A 24,661-nucleotide genomic window follows, 5' to 3' on the forward strand; every position below is an offset into this window, starting at 1 on the left:
ATCTCTTCTCAATCCAACACCCAAAAATGACACCCCAAAATAAAAACAACGATCCAATAAAAAATCCTAGAATATAAATCCCCAAAATGACTATTCTTTGTTTTTGTAGGAAACAACAGGGAACAGACAACAAAATCTTATTCTTTTTTACGTGTTTACATATTAAACGAACGAAAAATGGGAAAACTAACAGAAACCAGAGTAGTAATAGACATATAAAGGAGAAAATTAGCGAGAGTGATGAGCGACACAATAGGGATTAAAAGGATTCAAGCCAGGACCGAATACGCGAAGGTTCTGAAGGACAAGGACGGAGTTCATGAAGGGAGAGGAGTTGATGATCATAATTGATGATGCGAATATTAAGGTTTTTGATGAAGAAAGAGCAGTATTGAGAGTGGGATCAGGGGATTAAGGTGATTAATGGGAATCAGATGAATCCTTTCTTGATTAGGATTAAGGTTGATGGGAACATGGAGATCAGAAGATAGGAATTCTTTCTTCATGATCTTCTGTAGAACCTGCGAGCAAGACTTCATCAAGTTTCAATCTCTGAATTTGATCGTTTCAAATCTTTGGTGATGGAATTCACCGGAAATGGCCGTTTTTTGTCGGAGATCTTCTTGGTCGACAATTTTTGGGAGGGCCATTGAAGCTCTGCTTGGATTAAAATTCTTCAATCTTGACGCCAACCTAATTTAACCCTATATTTAAATTTGTCCCGCATGTTAATGGAAATTTATTTGTGAACTTTTATTATTTGTGGACCCCCCATATTTTTCATTAATTATCTTTATTATTTGGTCTTTCAAGGTCCAGAAAATATTTTTTTCACCGAAGAAAGCTCCATATAGAAATTAGAAAGTTACAAACATATATACTTTCTTATCTGGAAACATACTTATTATTCTATTCTTCATGTTCAAGTTGGAAACCACTTATCATGTACTACAGATAGCATTTTTACTTTCAGACAGACATAAATCTGCTCATTTTTTTAAAAACTATAAACCTGTGTGTGATATTCAAATTTATACTCAAAATGGCTCCTGAAATTTGACTCCCAACTCAATTTAGCTCTCAAGGTTTCAATTGATTCTAATTGTACCCTGAAATTTTGACCCGTGCCTTAATTTGGCCCTTTCGTCATTTTTTGTCAACGGAGAGCTGACCTGGCAATTTTAAATGACACTTGGTACTATAACGGTTAGATAACGTGGCCAAATATTTCAAGGCATCAAATTAACCCCTCACAATGTATGAAAATAAAACCTAGTGCAGCCCTAATTCCCCCAAATCGTAGAAGTCGTTCCAAGAGTTGGGAAGGATGTTGGGGAGTAGTAGCCAAGGCTCAGGTAGTTCTAGTAGAGCTCGTTCGCATGGTGGTTGGGTGAAGAACGCACATCGTGACAGAGGTGGGAAGGTTCCGCATTGGTGCGGCTGTGAGTCGCGTGCTATTCTTCGATGGTCTGGGACGGATTCCAATCCAAAGAGACCATTTTATGGATGCCCTAACTATAATGTGATTTGGTTGAATTATTACAAAATTGATTGTGTGTCTTGTAAGAACCGGATTTTCGGTAAATAGACTTTTCTGGCTGAAAAAAAATGAAAATTAAAAAGAAAAAGAGAGTTACGAGGTCAAACTTGGCTTTATGAGGGTAATTAATCTCTCTAAGTCAAATTTGACTAATGAATATTAAATACTATCTTACCATTGGCTTAGTTACCACACCAGAAACTTTTGAGCTCCAAAATTGCTTTTAATGATGATTGTGCGTGTACCGAGAAAAATTCTAGTAACCGAAAACCTCAGAACTAGTAGTAAAAATAATTTCTACTCAAGTAAATGTGTTCCTAGATTTATATTAGCTATCTCTTCATGATTTACTTCTTTAAGAATAGTTATTAGCTATTAATTATTTTACTGTTCGGTAAAAGTTATCCGAACCGAATTTCTGCCTAATATTCCGCAAATGACTTCTAGAGGCCTCAAATCCTCTTGCTTGCTACCCAATTAAATCAGCCTCTCTCTCTTAGCCTCTGGGCCAAGATTATCCTAGCCTCTCACCCCACTCTGCTGTATTTTTAACCACGAGAAATTTACCGCAGTTAACTGCAGATAAACACGTCATTATGACGCTAACTGTGTCTCCTTGAAATCACGCCCCTTCTCTCTTGCTATCAGCCCATTTCTCTCTAATTTTTCTAGCCCTCTTTTACTAGATTTAATTAGGTTAGACTCGAAATTTTATTTAAGACAATTACCAAACGAAAATTCAATAACATTTTACCATAAAGAGAAGATAAGAACTGTAAGTGAGAGAGGAGAAATAGAGAAAATTCTGCACACACTATTCTTCAAGTGTTCTTCAAGTACTCAAACCATACAAGCACAAACTCTTGTCCGTTTTCGCCAATCTTTGCGTTTATACCGAATTCGGCTAGGTAAACTCCTGTTCTTTCTCCTTTTCTTTTTTCTTAAAATAAAATAGTAACCATGATGAATCCTTACTCTCCTCCATGTATAGAGAACCCCTCTTGAAGCACCCATGGAGCATGCCTAAAGAGTTAAGGAGTTTCGAGCTCAAAATGATTGAATTTCGACGTTTTGCGACACTTTAGGCCCAAAAACGAAACTCACTACCACCAGCTGTGTTTCTGCCCTTGTATGCACGTTTTGTAGTGTGATAAAGGTTTACTAACTAAATTACATCAAAGGTAAGGGCTAGAATTAGTTAGAGTATGGTTGTTCTTGTTTTCGGTGCTTATATGAGTCACTTTGTGGTGAATTTGTGCTTGTTTTGAATTTTTGAAAAATTTGTGAGTTACCACTATTTTGGCTTGCTAAATATGTGTAAAATACTATTATATAGCCTCTGGATTTTGTGTGAAAATAGCCAGAAAAATGGAAGCTTTAAATGTCACAAAAAGTGAAGAAAAACATAAAAACTACACCTCTGAAATTTTCAGTCACTAAGAGCACGAAAATCATGGTAGAAAATATTTAAAAAGTAGTTACAAAAGTAGTTTTAATCCGATAGAAGGTGGAAAGGTAAAAAAGGTGTTATGGTCTTTTTTGGGTAAAAAGAGAGTTAAAACTGTAATTTAAATAAAAAATAAGAAAAATTCTGAATTTAGTGTTATTAGAGGTAAAATAGTAATTATATAAATTATTTGGGTCAGAATTATAATTATAAAAAAGTTTCAGGCCTATATGAAGGAGAAGAGACTACATGCCAAACTCTCTAAGTGTGAGTTTTGGGAAAAAGAAGTCAAGTTTCTGGGACATGGAGTATCAAAGGGAGGTATAGGAGTGGATCCTGCTAAGATAGAAGCAATTTTAGAGTGAAAGCAACCTAAGACGGTCACTGAGATTCGAAGTTTCCTCAGACTAGCCAGATATTACCAAAGGTTCATTAAAGGATTTTCACAGTTGGCTTTACCACTAACTCAACTCACTAGGAAGGAGGTACCTTTTGTTTGGACGAATGAGTGTGAAGAAAGCTTCAAGACCCTCAAGGAAAGGTTGACGACAGCACCAGTGTTAATTCTGCCAGATCCCAAAGGACCATTTGAGGTTTTCTACGATGCTTTACTTAAAGGCTTAGGGTGTGTACTGATGCAAAATAGGAACGTGGTAGCCTATGTGTCAAGACAGCTCAGACCTCACGAGTGAAACTTTCCAACTCATGACCTAGAATTAGCAGTTGTAGTATTTGCTTTCCAGATCTGGAGGCACCACTTGTATGGTGTCAAGTTCGAGGTTTTCTCCTACCACAAGAGCTTGAAGTACATTTTTTACCAAAAGGAACTCAACTTGAGGCAAAGGAGATGGATGGAATTCTTAAAGGATTACAACTTTAAACTAAACTATCATCTCCCGGGAAGGCAAATGTGGTCGCGGACGCCCTTAGTAGGAAGAATGTAAGTCTCTCCTGGATGAAAATTAAGGAAGAAGAATTAAGGACGGCTTTTGAAGGACTCAAGCTGGGACCAAAAGATACTTCACAGGGAACGTGTTTGGCACAAATGCAGTTAACTCATGACTTTAAGACGGCAATCCGACGAGTGCAAGCTCAAGAGTCAGAGATGACCAGGCTTTTGTCTTGTGTCGACAAGGACCAACCGAGAGAAGTAAGACGGGATGCAAAAGGACTATGGCGATTCAAGGGTAAAATATGTGTGCCAGAATCCGATAATCTGCGACAGAAAATATTAAGGGAGGCACATCATGGAAGATTTTTGATCCACCCAGGTGTTCTGGTGGCCTGGAGTGAAAAGAGACACAGCTACCATTGTTTCGAAGTGTCTCACGTGTCAGAAGGTTAAGATTGAGCACCAGAAGCCGTCAGGAACTCTTCAGCATCTAGAAGTGCCACAGTGGAAATGGGAGGTGATTACCATGGACTTTGTTTCAGGACTGCCAAGAACCACATCCGAAAATGACGCCATTTGGATAATTATGGATGGATTGACCAAGTCTGCTCACTTTTTACCAATCTAAATGGACTATTCAATGGAAAGGTTAGCACAACTTTATATTCGGGAAATAGTTAGGTTGCACGGGGTACCATCTAGTATTGTGTCAGATAGGGACCCGAGATTCATTTCACAATTTTTGGGAGTTTTTCAGAAAGCATTTGGAACAAGTCTGCACATGAGTACAGCTTATCATCCTCAGACGGATGGCCAGTCGAAAAGAACTTTTCAGACACTGGAAGATATGTTACGAGCATGTGCACTGGACCAGAAAGGAAGTTGGGAAAGATACCTGCCGCTTGTAGAATTTTCCTACAACAACAGTTTCCATGCAAGTATCGGGATGACACCATACGAAGCACTCTACGGTCGCAAATGCCAATCCCCACTATGCTGGTATGAAGGGAAAGAATCTACTATGCTGGGACAAGAATTAGTTCAGGAGATAACTGAGCAAATCAAGAGAACTCGCGAGAGGATTTTGACGGCCCAGAGCCGACAGAAGAGCTATGCCGATAGGAGAAGGAAACATTTAGAGTTTACTGAGGGTGGTCATGTTTTTCTAAAAGTAACACCAACTACCGGAATGGGTTGTAGTCTCAAGACCAAGAAACTAAGCCCTAGGTTCATAGGTCCTTTTCAGATTCTAAAGAGAGTGGGATCAGTAGCCTACCAAATCGCTCTTCCCCCTTATCTATCCAATCTTCATGATGTATTCCACGTTTCCCAGCTTAAAAAATACAATCCTGATGAAAGTCATGTCCTAGATCCTGAAACAGTACAGTTATGGGATGACTTGACGTTTCGAGTACCACCAGTGCAACTAGTCGACCGGAGTATCAAATAGCTGAGAGGCAAGAAGGTTCCGTTAGTAAAAGTTGCTTGGGGACGAGATGGCATGGAAGAACACACTTGGGAGCTAGAGAGCACAATGAAGATGGATTACCCACAGTTATTCTCAGGTGACTAAATTTTGAGGGCAAAATTTTCTTTAAGGAAGGTAGACAGATTTTCGGTAAATAGACTTTTCTGACTGAAAAAAATGAAAATTAAAAAGAAAAAGAGAGTTACGAGGTCAAACTTGGCTTTATGAGGGTAATTAATCCCTCTAAGTCAAATTTGACTTATGGATATTAAATACTATCTTACCATTGGCTTAGTTACCACACCATAAACTTTTAAATCACAAAAATGCTTTTAGTGATGATTGTGCATGTACTGAGAAAAATTCTAGTAACCGAAAATCTCAGAACCAGTGGTAAAAATAATTTCTACTCAAGTAAATGTGTTTCTAGATTTATATTAGCTATCTCTTCATGATTTACTTCTTTAAGAATAGTTATTAGCCATTAATTGTTTTACTGTCTGGTAAAAGTTATCCGAACCGAATTTCTGCTAAGTATTCTGCAAATGACTCCTAGAGGCCCCGAATCCTCTTGCTTGTAACCCAATTAACTCGGCCTCTCTCTCTTAGCCTCTGGGCCAAGATTATCCCAGCCTCTCACCCCACTTTGTGGTGAATTTGTGCTTGTTTTGAATTTTTGGAAATTTTGTGAGTTAACACTATTTTGGCTTGCTAAATCTGCGTAAAATACTGTCATATTGTCTCTAGATTTTGTGTGAAAATAGCCAGAAACATGGAAGGCTTGGGGTTTAAGTTTCAAGCTTTAAAAGTCACAAAAAGTGAAGAAAAACATAAAAACTGCACCTCTAAACTTTTCAGTCACTAAGAGCACGAAAATCATGGTAGAAAAGAGTTAAAAAGTAGTTACAAAAGTAGGAAGAATGTAAGTCTCTCCTGGATGAAAATTAAGGAAGAAGAATTAAGGACGGCTTTTGAAGGACTCAAGCTGGGACCAAAAGATACTTCATAGGGAACGTGTTTGGCACAGACGCAGTTAACTCATGACTTTAAGATGGCAATCCGACGAGCGCAAGCTCAAGAGTCAGAGATGACCAGGCTTTTGTCTTGTGTCAACAAGGACCAACAGAGAGAAGTAAGACGGGATGCAAAAGGACTATGGCAATTCAAGGGTAAAATATGTGTGCCAGAATCCGATAATATGCGACAGGAAATATTAAGGGAGGCACATCATGGAAGATTTTCGATCCACCTAGGTGTTCTGGTGGCCTGGAATGAAAAGAGACACAGCTACCATTGTTTCGAAGTGTCTCACGTGTCAGAAGGTTAAGATTGAGCACCAGAAGCCGTCAGGAACTCTTCAGCATCTAGAAGTGCCACAGTGGAAATGGGAGGTGATTACCATGGACTTTGTTTCAAGACTGCCAAGAACCACATCCGAAAATGACGCCATTTGGGTAATTGTGGATTGATTGACCAAGTCTGCTCACTTTTTACCAATCTGAATGGACTATTCAATGGAAAGGTTCGCACAACTTTATATTCGGGAAATAGTTAGGTTGCATGGGGTACCATCTAGTATTGTGTCAGATAGGGACCTGAGATTCACTTCACAATTTTTGGGAGTTTTTCAGAAAGCATTCAAAACAAGTCTGCACATGAGTACAGCTTATCATCCTCAGACGGATGGCCAGTCGAAAAGGACTTTTCAGACATTGGAAGATATGTTACGAGCATGTGCACTAGACTAGAAAGGAAGTTGGGAAAGATACCTGCCGCTTGTAGAATTTTGCTACAACGACAGTTTCCATGCAAGTATCGGGATGGCACCATACGAAGCACTCTACAGTCGCAAATGCCAATCCCCACCATGATGAATCCTTACTGTCCTCCATGTATAGAGAACTCCTCTTGAAGCACCCATGGAGCACGCCTAAGGAGTTAAGGAGTTTCGAGCTCACAGTGGTTGAATTTTGACATTTTGCAACACTTTAGGCCCAAAAACGAAACTCACCACCACCAGCTGTGTTTTTGCCGTTGTATGCACGTTTTCTAGTGTGAGAAAGGTTTACTAACTAAATTATATAAGAGGTAAGGGTTAGGATTAGTTAGAGTGTGGTTTTCTTGTTTTCGGTGCTTATATGAGCCACTTTGTGGTAAATTTGTGTTTGTTTTGAATTTTTGAAAATTTTTTAAGTTACCACTATTTTGGCTTGCTAAATATGCGTAAAATACTATTATATTGCCTCTAGATTTTGTGTGAAAATAGCCAGAAACATGGAAGCGCTTGGGGTTAAGTTTCAAACTCTAAACGTCACAAAAAGTGAAGAAAAACATAAAAACTGCACCTCTGAACTTTTCAGTCACTAAGAGCACAAAAATCATGGTAGAAAAGAGTTAAAAAGTAGTTTTAATCCTATAGAACGAAGGTGGAAAGGTAAAAAAGGTGTTATGGTCATTTTTGGATAAAAAGAGAGTGAAAACTATAATTTAAATGAAAAATAAGTAAAATTCTGAATTTAGTGTTATTAGGGGTAAAATAGTAATTATATAAATTAGTTGTGTCAGAATTATAATTATAAAAAAGTTTGGGGCCTAAATAAAAGCTTTAGTAAAAGTTAGAAGTAAAACGGTAAAAAGTAGTAACTAGAATAAGTAAGTAAATTAATAAAGGGTAAATTTGGTTTTAGGTCTCTTAGGGTGAAAATTGGCATTTAATAAAATTATTAGGAATAATTTTAATCATAGACAACTATTAGGATTAATCCGGTAAAATTTTTGATGTTAAATAAGGTTAAAAGGTAAAAACTAGAGTACATAGGGGCATATTAGTAATTTCAGACATAAAGTCAAATTAAAAATGAATAATTAACTTAATCAAGGAGAAAAGGCATATTAGGAAAAATATGAAGATACAATGGTAAAATAATAACATTACGGGTGAAAGCGTCATTAAAAACCTAATGAAAACGGTAAAAAAAAAAAGTTAAAAAAAAAACAAAATGGTAAAATGTGACAAGGTTGAGACATTTTAAGAAAGAGCTACGCACAAGTTTCTATAAATGAAGGGAGAAGAAGTTCCTTAGAAATAAATTTTGTTGAGATGTGCCGTGGAAGAAGAAATTGTAAGCCTCAAGGTGCTAAGAAGTACATGGCAGAGCGGACTTCCACCCCGCCTGGCCAAGGACTATATGAACGTGGGGACGCCCGCCATATGGACTGCTACTCACTAGGAGCACCTTGTATTTTTGGGCCATTCATTATTAGTGCCGCGATTGTATTTCGGGCACCGGTGCGTGATGAGCGGATAATTTATACGCTTTTTGGCATTGTTTTTAGGTAGTTTTTAATATGTTTTAGTTACTTTTTATTATATATTTTTATTAGTTTTTATGCAAAAATCACATTTCTGGACTTTACTATGAGTTTGTGTGTTTTTCTGTAATTTCAGGTATTTTCTAGCTGAAATTGAGGGACCTGAGCAAAAATCTGACTCAGAGGCTGAGAAAGGAATGCAGATGCTGTTGGATTCTGACCTGCCTGAACTCAAACGCGTTTTTCTGGAGCTACAGAAGTCCAATTGGCACGTTCTCAATTGGGCTAGAAAGCTAACATCTTGGACTTTCCAGCAATGTATAATAGTCCATACTTTGCCCGAGATTTGATGGCCCAAACTGGCGTTAAACGCCAGCTAGAGACCCTTTTCTGGCGTAAAACGCCGGAACTGGCACCAGAACTGGAGTTAAATGCCCAAACTGGCATCCAAGCTGGCGTTTAACTCTAAAAAAGGCCTATGCACGTGTAAAGCTCAATGCTCAGCCCAAGCACACACCAAGTGGGCCTCGGAAGTAGATTTCTGCACTTAGTTACTTATTTTCTGTAATCCTTAGTAACTAGTTTAGTATAAATAGCACTTTTTACTATTGTATTTGGGAGATTATGCCATTTTTTCACATTTGGGAGGCTGGCCGTTCGGCCATGCCTAGACCTTTTTCTCTTATGTATTTTCTACGGTAGAGTTTCTACACCTCATAGATTAAGGTGAGGAGCTCTGCTGTTCTTCGTGAATTAATGCAAGTACTATTGTTTCTCTTTCAATTCACGCTTACTTCTTCTCCAAGATATACTCTCGTACTTAATTCAGTTAAGTCAGAATGAAGGGGTGACCCGTGACAATCACCCACTATCTTCGTTACTCGCTTAACCAAGATCCGCGTGCCTGACAACCACAAGCGGTCTACATGATGTTCAACGTAGTCATTGGACGACAGTTGGAGTATAGTCTCTTGGGTCTCTAATTCACGGATTTGACTTGCCTCTCCTGACAACAGAGCATTCGAATCTGTGAGATTAGAACCTTCGTGGTAGAGGCTAGAACCAATTGGCAGCATTCCTGAGATCCGAAAAGTCTAAACCTTGTTTGTGGTATTCCGAGTAGGATCTGGGACGGGATGACTGTGACGAGCTTCAAACTCACGAATGTTGGGCGCAGTGACAGTGTGCAAAAGGATAGAGAGATCCTATTCCGACACAAGTGTGAACCGACAGATGATTAGCCGTGCGGTAGCTGTGCCTGGTATTTTTCATCCGAGACGAGAGATCTGACAGTTGATTAGCCGTACAAAAACCGTACATGGACCATTTTCACTGAGAGGACGGATGGTAGCCATTGACAACGGTGATCCACCAACATACAGCTTGCCATGGAAGGGAGCACGCATGATTGGATGAAGACAATAGGAAAGCAGAGGTTCAGAAGCAACAAAGCATCTCCAAACGCTTATCTGAAATTCCCACAAATGAATTACATAAGTATCTTTATTTTAATTTACGTTTTATTTATCTTTCAATTATCAAAACTCATAACCAATTGAATCCGTCTGACTAAGATTTACAGAATGACCATAGCTTGCTTTAAGCCGGCAATCTCCGTGGGATCGACCCTTACTCGTGTAAGGTTTTATTACTTGGACGACCCAGTGCACTTGCTGGTTAGTTGTACCGGAGTTGTGAAAAGTGTGATCACAATTTTGTACACCAAGTTTTTGGCGCCGTTGCCGGGGATTGTTCGAGTTTGGACAACTAACGGTTCATCTTGTTGCTTAGATTAGGTAACCTTCTTTCTTGTTTCAACCTTTATTTTCTTTTCAAAAAAGTTTTTAAAAATATTTAAAAAAAAAAAAGAAGTTTTCGAAAAAAATGTTTTTCATAATTTTTAAGAATGAATTATAGAGCTTCATGAGATATGTTGAAGCCTGGCTAGCTGTTAAGCCATGTCTAATCTTTTGGACTGAGGTTTCCACTTTCCATTGTAGAAAGGACATGTCTGTATTTGTTATGCTAAAGCTTGGCTGGCCATTTGGCCATGTCTAATTCTTTTGGACCGAAACTTTAGAATAACATTGCATGAGCGTTTGGATTCTTAAATCTGATATTGTTATTTACAGTGTTTACTAAAGCTTGGCTGGCCATTTGGCCATGTCTAATTCCTTTGGACCGAAGCTTTAGACTAACATTGCATGAATCCTGGAATTCTTATTAAAAATTTTGAATTTCTTTATTTTCTTTTTACAAAATAATTTTGAAAAAAAAAATACAAAAATTTTAATAAAATCATAAAAACCAAAAAAAAATTTGTGTTTCTTGTTTAAGTCTTGCGTCAAATTTTAAGTTTGGTGTCAACTGCATTTTTTTATTTAATTTTTTTAAAATTTTCGAAAATTCATGCATTATGTTCTTAGTGTTCATCTTGACATTCAAAGTGTTCTTACATGCATTATTTGTTTTGATCTTAAATTTTTATGTTTTGTTTCATTTTGTTGTTTTTCCCTCTCCTCATTAAAAATTCAAAAGTAAAAAAAAAATATCTTTTCCTTATTCTTCTCATAACTTTCGAAATTTTGAGTTGACTTGGTCAAAAATTTTTAAAATTTAGTTGTTTCTTGTTAGTCAAGTCAAAAATTTCAATTTAAAAATTTTATCTTTTCAAATCTTTTTCAAAATCAATTCTTTTTTTTTATGATTTTCGAATTTCATTCTTAAAATTTTTCAAAATCTTTTTTATTTTTCTTTTAATATTTTTGAAAATTTTAAAACTAATTTTTCAAAATCTTTTTCTTAATTTTATTTCATATTTTCGAAATCCTTGCTAACAATTAATGTTTTGATTCAAAAAAATTTCAAGTTTGTTACTTTTTTGTTAAGAAAGGTTCAATATTTAAATTCTAGAATCATATCTTTTAGTTTCTTGTTAGTCAAGTCATCAACTTTTTTTTTGTGACAGTCAAGTCATCAACTTTAATTTTAAAAATCAGATAAGGATCTAAAAGGATTTAATTTTAAAAATCAGATCCTTTTAATTTCTTTTTTAATTCTTTTTCAAAATAAATTTCAATAATATCTTTTTAAAATTTTAATTTCAAATTCTTTTTCTAACTTCTTATCTTTTCAAAATTTATTTTCAAATCTTTTTCAACTAACTACTTGACTTGTTTGTTTTAATTTTAAAAAGTTTACTATTTCTTATCTTTTTTCAAAACCACCTAACTACTTTTCCACTTCTAATTTTCGAAAATCACTAACCACTTTTTTAAAATTCTTTTTAATTAACTAATTGTTTTAAATTCTAATTTTATTTTATTTATTTTAATATTTTCGAACACTAACTAAATAATTAAAATAAAAACAAAAATATTTTTTTCTTTTATTTTACTTAAAAAAAATTTCGAATACTCTCTCTCTCATCTCTTTCTATTTATTTTATTTAATTACTAACACTTCTCTCTGTTCGAATTACTCATCTCCTCTCTCTTCTCATTCTTCTATTCTTCTATTCTTATACTCACATAAAGGAATCTCTATACTGTGACATAGAGGATTCCATTACTCTCTTTGTTCTTTTCTTTTTCATATGAGCAGGAACAGGGATAAAGATATTCTTGTTGAAGCTGATCCTGAACCTGAAAGGACTCTGAAGAGGAAGCTAAGAGAAGCTAAAGCACAACACTCAGGAGAGCACCTTACAGCAAATTTTGAAAAAGAGGCAGACATGGCAGTCGAAGGTGACTTTACTGCACCAACTTCCAACTTCTATGGAAGAAGCATCTAAATTCCTGCAATTGGAGCAAACAACTTTGAGCTTAAGCCTCAATTAGTTTCTCTAATGCAGCAGAATTGCAAGTTTCATGGACTTCCATTGGAAGATCCTCATCAGTTCTTAGCTGAATTCTTGCAAATCTGTGACACTGTTAAGACCAATGGGGTTGATCCCGAGGTCTACAGACTTATGCTTTTCCCCTTTGCTATAAGAGACAGAGCTAGGATATGGTTGGACTCACAACCTAGAAAAAACCTGAACTCTTGGGAAAAGTTGGTAAATGCTTTCTTGGCTAAATTCTTTCCACCTCAAAAGATGAGCAAGCTTAGAGTGGAAGTCCAAATCTTCAGACAGAAGGAAGGTGAGTCCCTCTATGAAGCTTGGGAAAGATACAAGCAATTGATCAGAAGGTGTCCTTCTGACATGCTTTCAGAATGGAGCATCTTAGGTATATTCTATGATGGTCTGTCTGAATTGTCCAAGATGTCATTAGACCACTCTACTGGTGGATCTCTTCATCTGAAGAAAACACCTGCAGAAGCCCAGGAACTCATTGAAATGGTTGCAAATAACCAATTCATGTATACTTCTAAAAGAAATCCGGTGAATAATGGGATGACTCAGAAGAAAGGAGTTCTTGAGATTGATACTTTGAATGCCATATTGGCTTAGAATAAAATATTGACTCAACAAGTCAATATGATTTCTCAGAATCTGACTGGAATGCAAGCTGCATCCGGCAGTACTAAAGAAGCTGCCTCTGAAGGAGAAGCTTATGACCCTGAGAATCCTGCAATGGAAGAGGTGAATTACATGGGAGAATCCCATGGAAACACCTATAATCCTTCACGGAGAAATCATCCAAATTTCTCATGGAAGGATCAACAGAAGCCTCAACAAGGCTTCAATAATAATAATGGTGGGAGAAATAGGTTTGGCAATAGCAAGCCTTTTCCATTATCTTCTCAGCAACAGATAGATAATTCTAAGCAGAGCCTCTCTAACTTAGCAACCATAGTCTCTTATCTATCTAAGACCACTCTCAGTTTCATGACTGAAACAAGGTCCTCCATCAGAAATTTGGATGCACAAGTGGGTCAGCTGAGTAAAAGAGTTACTGAAATCCCTCATATTACTCTCCCAAGCAATACAGAAGAGAATCCAAAGAGAGAGTGCAAGGCCATCAATATATCCAAAGTGGCCAAACCTATAGAAGAGGAAGAGGTAGTGATTTACAGTGAGGAAGACCTCAATGGATGTCCACTGACCACTAAGGAGTTCCCTAATGAGGAACCAAAGGAATCTGAGGCTCATACAGAGACCCTAAAGATTCCACTGAACTTACTATTGCCATTCATGAGCTCTGATGAGTATTCTTCCTCTGAAAAGGATGAATATATTGTTGAAGAGCAAGTTGCTCGGTATCTAGGAGCAATCATGAAGCTGTATGCCAAGTTATTTGGTAATGAGACTTGGGAGGATGAACCTCTATTGCTCATCAATGAATTGAATGCCTTGGTTCAGCAGAAATTACCTCAGAAGATACCGGATCTCGGAAGGTTCTTAATACCTTGTACCATAGCCACATGACCTTTGAGAAGGCTCTGTGTGACCTGAGGTCAGGTATAAACCTCATGCCACTCTCTGTAATGGAGAAACTATGGATCTTTGAGGTACAAGCTGCAAGAATCTCACTAGAGATGGCAGGCAAATCAATGAAACAGGCTTATGGACTTGTAGAGGATGTCTTAGTGAAGGTTGAAGGCCTTTACATCCCTGCTGACTTCATAATCCTAGACACTGGGAAGAATGAGGATGAATGCATCATCCTTGGAAGGCCCTTCCTAGCCACAGCAAGAGCTGTGATTGATGTGGACAGAGGAGAGTTAGTCCTGCAACTGAATGAGGACTACCTTGTGTTTAAGGCTCAAGGATCTTCCTCTGTAACCATGGAGAGGAAGCATGAAAAGCTTCTCTCAATACAGAGTCAAGCAGAGCCCCCACATTCAAACTCTAGGTTTGGTGTTGGGAGGCCACAATCATGCTCTGAGTATCTGTGAAGCTTTGTAAGAGCTCACTGTCAAGCTATTGACATTAAAGAAGCGCTTATTGGGAGGCAACCCAATCTTATTTATCTATGTTAATTACTTTTTCATTTCATTTTCCATTGTTAGTTTATGTTTTCTTTAGGTTGATGATCATGTGGAGTCACAAAAACAGCTGCAGAATTAAAGCGGAATCAAAAACAGCATCAAAAATAGCACACCCTGGAGGACAGGCTTACTGGCGTTTAAACGCCAGTAAGGATAGCAGAATGGGCGTTTAACGCCCAGTCTGGCAGCATTCTGGGCATTAAACGCCAGAATTGGCAGACAGATTGGCGTTTAACGCCGGAAAAGGGTGTCTGGCTGGCGTTAAATGCCAGAAAGGGGCATCAGCCTGGCATTTAATGCCAGGAAAGGCAGCAGACTGGCGTTTAAATCCCAGAAAGGGCTGTCCATGGGAGTTTAAATGCCAGAAAGGTGCAGGGATCAGAATTCCTTGACACCTTAGGATCTGTGGACCCACAGGATCTGCACCTACCCCAACTCTTTTTCTCTCCTTTTCACACCTTTCCATAACACTCTTCCCCAAAATAACCTCCACCAATCACCTCCATTTCTCCTCCATCTCTTCTTCCTCTAATCTTTTCTTTCTTCTTTTGCTCGAGGACGAGCAAACCTTTTAAGTTTGGTGTGGAAAAAAGTTCTACTTTTTATTTTTCCATAACCATTAATGGCACCTAAGGCCGGAGAAACCTCTAGGAAGAGGAAAGGGAAGGCAGTTGCTTCCAACTCCGAGTCATGGGAGATGGAGAGATTTATCTCAAAAGCCCATCACTAGAAAGAGGATGGAGCAAACAAGAGAGCCCTCTCATGGACCTCAACAAGAGCATGAGGAAGTCCCTCATCAAGAAATCCCTGAGATGCCTTAAGGGATGCATTTCCCTCCACACAACTATTGGGAGCAACTCAACACCTCTTTAGGAGAATTGAGTTCCAACATGCAGCAACTAAGAATGGAGCACCAAGAGCACTCCATCATCCTCCATGAAATCAGAGAGGACCAAAAGGCCATGAGAGAGGAGCAACAAAGGCAAGGAAGAGATATAGAGGAGCTCAAGAACTCCATTGGTTCTTCAAGAGGAAGAAGAAGCCACCATCACTAAGGTGGACCCGTTCTTTAATCTCCTTGTGTATTTTCTTTTCTGTTTTCGGTTTTTATGCTTTATGTTTTGACTATGTTTGTGTCTTCATTACATGATCATTAGTGTTTAGTGTCTATGTCTTAAAGCTATGAATGTTCCATGAATCTTTCACCTTTCTTAAATGAAAAATGTTTTCTAAAAAAGAAAAAGAAGTACATGAATTTCGAATTCTATCTTGAAAATAGTTTAATTATTTTGATGTGGTGGCAATACTTTTTATTTTCTGAATGAATGCTTGAACAGTGCATATTTTTTATAGTGAAGTTTATGAATGTTAAAAATGTTGGCTCTTGAAAGAATAATGAAAAAAAAGAAATGTTATTGATAATCTGAAAAATCATAAAATTGATTCTTGAAGCAAGAGAAAGCAGTGAAAAACACAAAGCTTGCGAAAAATAAAGAAAAAGAAAAAGCAAGCAGAAAAAGCCAATAGCTCTTTAAACCAAAAGGCAAGAGCAAAAAGCCAATAACCCTTTAAACTAAAAGGCAATGGTAAAAAGGATCCAAGGCTTTAAGCATTAATGGATAGGAGGGCCCAAAGGAATAAAATCCTGGCCTAAGCGGCTAAATCAAGCTGTCCCTAACCATGTGCTTGTGTCATGAAGGTCCAAGTGAAAAGCTTGAGACTGAGTGGTAAAAGTCGTGATTCAAAGCAAAAAGAGTGTGCTTAAGAACTCTGAGCACCTCTAACTGGGGACTCTAGCAAAGCTGAGTCACAATCTGAAAAGGTTCACCCAGTTATGTGTCCGTGGCATTTATGTATCCGGTGGTAATACTGGAAAACAAAATGATTAGGGTCACGGCGAAGACTCATAAAGTAGCTGTATTCAAGAATCAACATACTAAACTAGGATAATCAATAACACTATCTGAATTTTGAGTTCCTATGGATGCCAATCATTCTGAACTTCAAAGGATAAAGTGAGATGCCAAAACTGTTCAGAAGCAAAAAGCTACTAGTCCCGCTCATCTAATTGGAACTAAGCTTCATTGATATTTTGAAATTTATTGTATTTTCTCTTTTTTTTATCCTATTTTGTTTTTAGTTGCTTGGGGACAAGCAACAATTTAAGTTTGGTGTTGTGATGAGTGGATAATTTATACGCTTTTTGGTATTATTTTTAGGTAGTTTTTAGTATGTTTAGTTATTTTTTATTATATTTTTATTAGTTTTATGCAAAAATCACATTTCTGGACTTTACTATGAGTTTGTGTATTTTTTTGTAATTTCAGGTATTTTCTGGCTGAAATTGAGAGTCCTGAGCAAAAATCTGACTTAGAGGCTGAGAAAGGACTGCAGATGCTGTTAGATTCTGACCTCCCTGCACTCAAATGTGTTTTTCTGAAGTTACAGAAGTCCAATTGGTGCGTTTTCAATTGGGCTGGAAAGCTAACATCTTGGACTTTCCAACAATGTATAATAGTCCATACTTTGCTCGAGATTTGATGGCCCAAACTGGCGTTAAACGCCAGCTAGAGACCCTTTTTTGGCGTAAAACGCCGGAACTGGCACCAAAACTGGAGTTAAACGCCCAAACTGGCATCCAAGCTGGCGTTTAACTCTAGAAAAGGCCTATTCACGTGTAAAGCTCAATGCTCAACCCAAGCACACACCAAGTGGGCCCTGAAAGTGGATTTCTGCACTATCTGCACTTAGTTACTTATTTTCTGTAATCCTTAGTAACTAGTTTAGTATAAATAGCACTTTTTACTATTGTATTTGGGAGATTATGCCATTTTTTTACATTTGGGAGGCTGGCCATTCGGCCATGCCTAGACCTTTTTCTCTTATGTATTTTCTACGATGGAGTTTCTACACCTCATAGATTAAGGTGAGGAGCTCTGCATTTCTTTACTTGTGTCTGCTTACTTGCATATGTGACTGTTATACTGTTACATACTTGTGATTACATCTATTTGTATGATTGATTACTGTTGTGACCTTATAAACAATTAGACTTAGGTTGCGAATCCCATTAGGTTTTTCGTATAGTACCCTACTGGAAATCTTAAGTTCTCACCCCTTTTTCCTATGTCGGCAAATGGGGACCAGCCTGATCTTCTTTGAGTACCCAGCGTACGGCAGATACGTGGACACCGTGACGGGGAGCGCGGTGTTTTGGGGTAGTCCACGTACACGCACCTACTATCTTCCAACCGTTCTTTCTCTCACCCTCTGCTCAGCCAGGAGTTTGACCCTGACATGCCTTATGATACACTGCTATCCGAGCTTCACCCCGGCAGAGGCCGGTATCCTTTTCTGCCCTACCCTCTGAACATGGCAGAGCTAATACCGGAGTCTCCGATCATTGACATACCCGAGTATCCACCATGGTTTAACCCCAAAGAGGATCAAGTATTTCTTGACGTACCTATGCCCAATGCTCCACCACCACCCCCTGTAGCCGAGCCAGGATTCGACAGGCCAAGGGTTCCTGAAAGCTCTGGTTCTGCACCTTCAACCGAGTTTAGCTCAGAGGCATGGATTGACTAGATGATGGATCTGTACTCTAGCTCTTTTAAGACCGGGGAAGAGGACTCCACAGAGGATGCGAGCAGCAGCAATATCAACGGCGCGTGAGAGTGATTTCCTCACTTCAGCATATTGTGACAGCAGTTTCTGTAGATCCATTATCAGCAGCAGCAGCAGTAGTAGTTGTAGTAATGGTAGTAGTCTTAATAATAGTGGTCCTTGTCCTCGCTCTTAAATAGTCTGTTTAGAGGGCTAGCTTTTTTTATTTATTTAATAATGTAGATCGGGTCCTAGTCTAGGGTGGCTCTTGTGAGTCAGGACCTGTAAGCATTAAAGATGGAGTATGTACATAATATAGTAAGTAATTAAGTATGAACTTGTATTTTGTGATGAATTAAGCCTCCAGGCGTTTCATGTATGATATGAGTATGCTATGCTATGCTTTTCTGTTTCTTGTATTAACTGCTTAATTTACAATTATTCTATTATACGCAACTAGATACACGATTCTCGACTAGCGCTACAGGCTCATATGTATACACTTAATATATAGTCTAAAGTATCTAAAGTCAGCTAAATAGTAGCGCCTGGCTGCTAGCCTTGGTCATGACACGCTAGAAGTTGGGTCGTTACATGTCTTATTTCTCAAATTCTTGTTGGTTTTGTAGTTGTTCTTCCTTTCAATTCTTTTTGGATTTTTGGTGTTGTAGACTGTTGGTAAGAGATGGTGCGGCTTTTTTAAATGGGCAGATGTTGAAGAAGAAGCAGCCATAGTTGGCAGAAATGAAATTTTAGTTAGTGAAGACCATTGAAAACTTTTTCTGGGATGGAAAATTAGTGCAGTTGAAGCTGAAATTAGAATCTTAAAAATATGGAATATTATGTTGTCTGTGTTTGTTATTATTTTTGGATTTGTGATTGTAGCTTATGAATTAGGTGTGATGAAATATATGTAACTGTGATATCAATTATATGAATAAAACATTGTTATGTATGTAATGACAAAATAGAAATGGAATTTTATGTTCTCTCGGGTAATGAGGTATCTTGTGAAAGTTCTTTAAAATTGAGATTATATGAAAGATGAGGTATAAAATTTGACCAAATAAGTTATTAAAAAATAAAAGATAGTCATTCATTTAATAATTAATAGTCATTAATCATTGTCAATATCACAACATTAGCAATAGCAGTATCTGTAACATACTTTAAAAATCCTAGATAACATAATTTCAAAAAACCCTAAACAAAAATAGATTACCCTACATAACAGAGTATCAAAATAGCAAAAGAGCATAGTTTGATCAAATGCTCTCTACAAAATATGTCCTACACAACTGATAGGCAATATTGCAAATCATTTTCTATTTTGTTGTTGATGGTTTGAATCCAGGAGTCGGGACAAATTTCATGAACTCTGCCAAGCGTGTAGCTGTTCCAGAACTTGCTCCTTACATTGGGGCTTAGTTCCAATATATTGAATAAGTTAATCAATCAAAAGTGTTTTGACAACCATTAAAAAAAAGAAGTTTTAAAACTTGCATTTTAGAGTTGACTATTTTATTAAAAGTATCTAATTTAAATTCAATCTATCTCATACAATCCTTAATCATTCCAACACAAATTAATTCTACCAACACAATTTACAATTTGCTGCCAATAGAACTTAAAATACAAAGTTGAACATTGATACAAATTTATCTTATACAACAGATCCATATACCAAGGTAAGAATATTGAAATGAATAAAGTAAGAGGGGATAAGTTATGAAAGCAAACTCAATTTCAGCATAACAAAATAATACGATTCTCATAAAAGAAACATTAAAGAAAAGCATATTGCAAAACATGAAATTTTTATTATTTTAACAAATTAAATAGAAACAAGTGGTAAGAAAGTATCACCCTATAAGCTGAACCCTAGTAATAATTAACCTTTCATTTTTTCTAGTATATATTAACTTTTTATATTTAGTAGCAAATTAAACAATAAAAGCATAAAGGAGAAATATATCAACACAAGCAGAAACTAAATCAACGAATCTAAATATCAAAAGAAAAAAAATCAATGAATATGATACAATTATGTGCAATCAACACACAGCAAAGCAAAGAAAGTAGTGTAAAGTCAACAGCAAACTCATTTTGATCCCACTACAAACACCAAAATACAATATTAAAATACAAATTAAAATCATGCTTTGACATAAACACAAGCAAAACCAAGATCTTAGCTAAATCATGAGTTTCTTCTAAAATGAATCCATAATAACCAAAAAAAACCAAAATCAATCATAATCATCAAAAAGAAGAAAAAGAAGAACATCAATTACATAGAAATAATACCAAACTTCAGAAATTTGTTCTCCATTTTTTTCATTCTCCTTACCAATAATATTTTTATGACTACTAAATGTATCAATTAGAAATCTATAACAAACAATCCACATATTTTTCCACCTTAAATTATCAGAAAATTTAACAATGTCACTGTATATCAAGTAGTATAAAAAATCAGCTTTAAAGAATAATAGGCTTTCTTGTTTTGTTATTACCAAGTATTAGAAAATTGATAAGCACTGAACCAAATAGGAAGATAAAATATATGTACAGTATAGTATACTATTAGAGAACATGAAAGAATAAGATTGTCCTTTTAAATTAATCAAGGAGTAATACAATTTTTCTAATAATAGTTGCTCTAGTAAATAAATATATGTAATTTCAACTGAAAAATAATAGACAGATAATTAAATTAAAATGGGATATGAAAGAGTAAGATTGTCATTTTAAAATGGAATATGAAGAATCAATGACTGTTCAAACGGACAAAGAATTGAAAGATTCAGTTGATCACAACCACATACATGCAAAAAAATTAAACCCTAGCATACAAGAATTCTACCATCATCAACAACCATAGTCAATCACAGTCTTCTAAAGTTTTACTGATGAAGTAAAGTGAAAAAAATGAAGAATAACCCACAACTAACATTTGGCAAAAAATAGAGCATCGTATGTTGAGAGCAACGATTTTGTTACTAACCTATTTTTGAAGAGATGGTGATTCCCAAGTAATTAGTCTTCACAATGGGGGGCAAAATAAGTAAGAAAAGCTTCAAACCTCAGTTACAGTGACAACCATGGTTCTTCTTTGAAGGTACATATACGAGAGGAAGAGGAGGAAGAAGAAGAAGGGTCAATTGGGATTTCACTTTTCAAGTGGTTAATGTTTGGTGTTTTGGTTTAACCCCTCTCATGTCACACAACATCGTTTCTAAGTATTTTTGGTGCCAAGAGTTAAATGACATCGTTTTGACAATGACATGTGTCATTTAAAATTGTTAGGTCAGCTTTCCGGTGATGAAAAACGACTGAAGGGCCAAATTAAGGCACGGGTCAAAATTTCAGGGTATAATTAGAGTCAATTGAAATCTTGAGGGCTAATTGAGTCGGGGTCAAATTTCAGAGTCCATTTTGAGTATTAACTCGTGATATTCAATGATATTTTAGTGGTATTGTGTTTTATCCTACTATGAATTTGTTTCAATTTTTTGAAAAGAACAAAATGTCATCAATGTTTTGTGAGTGGATGATAATTTTTTAATAAAAATAATAAAATGGCATTGACGGATTGTATTAAAATTAGTTTTTTAAATTTTACTATGTACAAAAATTAGTTTTTTAAATTTTACTATGTACAAAACGTCAGCGACATATTGTGTGTTTATTATTTTTTTAATTGATGTAAAGGAAAACGTCAGTGATGTTTTGCTTGAAGGCATGTTTTTAAAATATTTTCCGATTAAAACGTTGTTGACGTATTGTAGAAAAAGTAAAAACGTGAATGACGGTTTGTGAAAATATTAGCGATATTTTGTGCTAGGAAGAATAAAAAATATAAACTTAACTGTAAAAGAAGTGTTGGGTTGTGCTAAAACACAAAAATGGAGTATGAGAGCTTTGTTCTACATAGAAATGGAGTAATGAGAGCTTTGTTCTAATGAATGTTCTCAATTTGAGAGAGTGAAAAAAGTTCATGAGTGAGTGTGATGAGTGTATAAAATGAAGGGTTATATTAGTTTAAAAATATACTACAATGGTCAGATTTTATCCCATGCACATGAAGGCGTGAACTTTTTATGTGAGAATCCATGTGTTATTATTGTTTCTCTTTCAATAACATATAAAGGACTTAAGAGTATACTTTCTCAAAGTGTAGATTATCAAGTGCAAAAGAGAGTCATAAACATTTTGTACAGACAGCCTGTACTAGTATTTGGTAGTTTCGGCCAATTTCAAATAATGCATGTGACTGATGAAGCTATTATGTAAAGAATTTTTTTTACCTATCATCAAATTAGAACACATGCCTCACTTATCGAGTTGTATGTTGAGTTCGAGGAAATCGATGATGTTGATTTTCCAGAACCCAACATAAATTGGGTGGGTTATAATACTAAAAGCGATGAAGAGTTTGAATGTAATTATGAAGTTGTTGGTCCAACTAAAGATGTAGAGGAAGATGAGATAATGGTTGAAGGAGATGCTGCTGATGTTATAAATGCACTACCTGGACAACATTCATCTGGAGAGCCATTTTTTATGCATATTTTAAATCTTGATGCCATAGATGCACTAGAATCTTCTGAATTCATCAATACAGGTAATTTTGTGATATTATTATTATTATTATTATTATTATTATTATTATTATTATTATTATTAATGATGATGATGATTATTGTTGTTGTTCACTTTTTTAATATTAGTAATTTTAATATTAGTAATATTATTATTTGTTTTGTTTTTATATTATTATTTTCTTTATTTTTATATTGCATTGATATTTATTGTTATTTTTGTTATGATTATTATTATTATTATTAATAGAATATTATTTAGATTTATTTTTATTTTATTATTGGTGTAGCCCCAGCTGTTGTAGCTGACGATAAATTTGTCGTTGGAGAGTTTAACTCTAGAGAGATTGTTATTGCATCAGTTAGAGAGTATACCATCCGAAGAGGAGTTGATTACAGGGTATATGAATCAGAACCAACAACATTCTATGCTAAATGTGTACAGTACACGAAACAAGCTGTGATTGGCTTATCAGAGTTAGTCTTATAAACACAGTGTTGTTGGGTGATAAGGAAGTATAATGGTAGTTATACGTGCACCAGAAATACCATCTCTCAAGATCATGTTAAACTGGACTCTAATACAATTGGAGAAGCGATAAAGCCATTAGTTGAAGCTGACCCGTCCATAAAGGTGAAATCTTTCATTGTTGAAGTGTAATCGAAGTTCAAATGCACGATAAGTTATCGCAAAGCATGGTTGGCCAAGTAAAAGACAGTTGAGAAAATATTTGGTGGGTAGGAATCATCATATGAAGCTTTTCCCACATGATTTGAAGCAATGGTTGCAAAAGAACTATCAGCAGTTGTTGAGTATGAAACTGCATATGGCTACCGAGGGGATGAGTTAGTTGAAGATCTTCGGATTGTGACACGAGTCTTCTGTGCTTTCTACCCGTGCATCAAAGCATTCAAAAGTTGCAAGCTAGTGGTCCAAGTTAACGGCACACATTTATATGGGAAGTATAAAGAAGCTCTCTTAGTTGCAGTATCACAAGATGACAATGGGAATATCGTGCCTCTTGTATTTGTCCTAGTCGAAAGTGAGACTGCCGATACCCGGCACTTTTTTCTTAGCCATTTGCGAACACATGTGGTTAATCGGGATTGTGTTGCCCTTATCTCTGATCGACACGAGTCAATTATCTCAGCTGTAGGTCGTAGTAATGGAGCATGGGAATATCCGAGAGCTATTCACATGTTTTACATCTGACACATAACATCCAACTTTCTGAGGAGTTTCAAGGCGCCACTCATGCAGAAGCTAATTGTCAACATAGGCTATTCTAGAACAATGCGTGAATTCAATACGTGTTACCAGAGATTGTGTGAGTAGGGGGAGGCTTACAAGCAGTGGCTGGACCGGAACCCTTGATAGTAGTATGCCTTGGCATATGATGGTGGACATCGCTAGGGCCATATGACCACCAACCTAGTAGAGTGCATTAATGGAGTATTGAAAGGGGCACACAATGTAAGATCCCGGATTTTTGAAAATTAAATAGTAAGTTATTTATCATTTATATTTGTTCATAATTTATTTAAAGAAAATTATTTTTCCAAAAGTAATTAAATTAAATTTTATGATACTTTGACTTTAAAATCCATTAGGATTTACAAAATTTTCTAAATAATTGAGTATTCTCAGATTAGGGATTTAAGTTTTAGTAATTGAAAATAATGAGAGTTTTATACAATTAAAATTGAATAATTGAAAGTTTTAATTAATTTTATGAATTAAAAAATTATTTATTTATCTCTAATTTTAAATTAGCGTACTTAATTAAAAATAATTTGTAAGTTGAAAAATAAATAGTATTCTTAAAGTTAATTATATTGGATTAAATTTAGTTTTAAA

General features: G+C 36.1%; 1 non-coding gene across 1 annotated transcript; it reads right to left on the reverse strand.

Moving 5' to 3' along the window:
* Positions 1-12,761: 12,761 nt before the first annotated feature.
* On the reverse strand, positions 12,762-12,869 carry LOC148549790 (small nucleolar RNA R71). Its single transcript, XR_015898072.1, has one exon. It is a non-coding gene; the product is annotated as a small nucleolar RNA R71 (small nucleolar RNA).
* Positions 12,870-24,661: the final 11,792 nt, after the last annotated feature.

This window comes from Arachis ipaensis, chromosome B8 (genome assembly GCF_059453495.1).
Source record: "Arachis ipaensis isolate K30076 ecotype BB chromosome B8, ASM5945349v1, whole genome shotgun sequence".
NCBI classification, from domain to species: domain Eukaryota; kingdom Viridiplantae; phylum Streptophyta; class Magnoliopsida; order Fabales; family Fabaceae; genus Arachis; species Arachis ipaensis.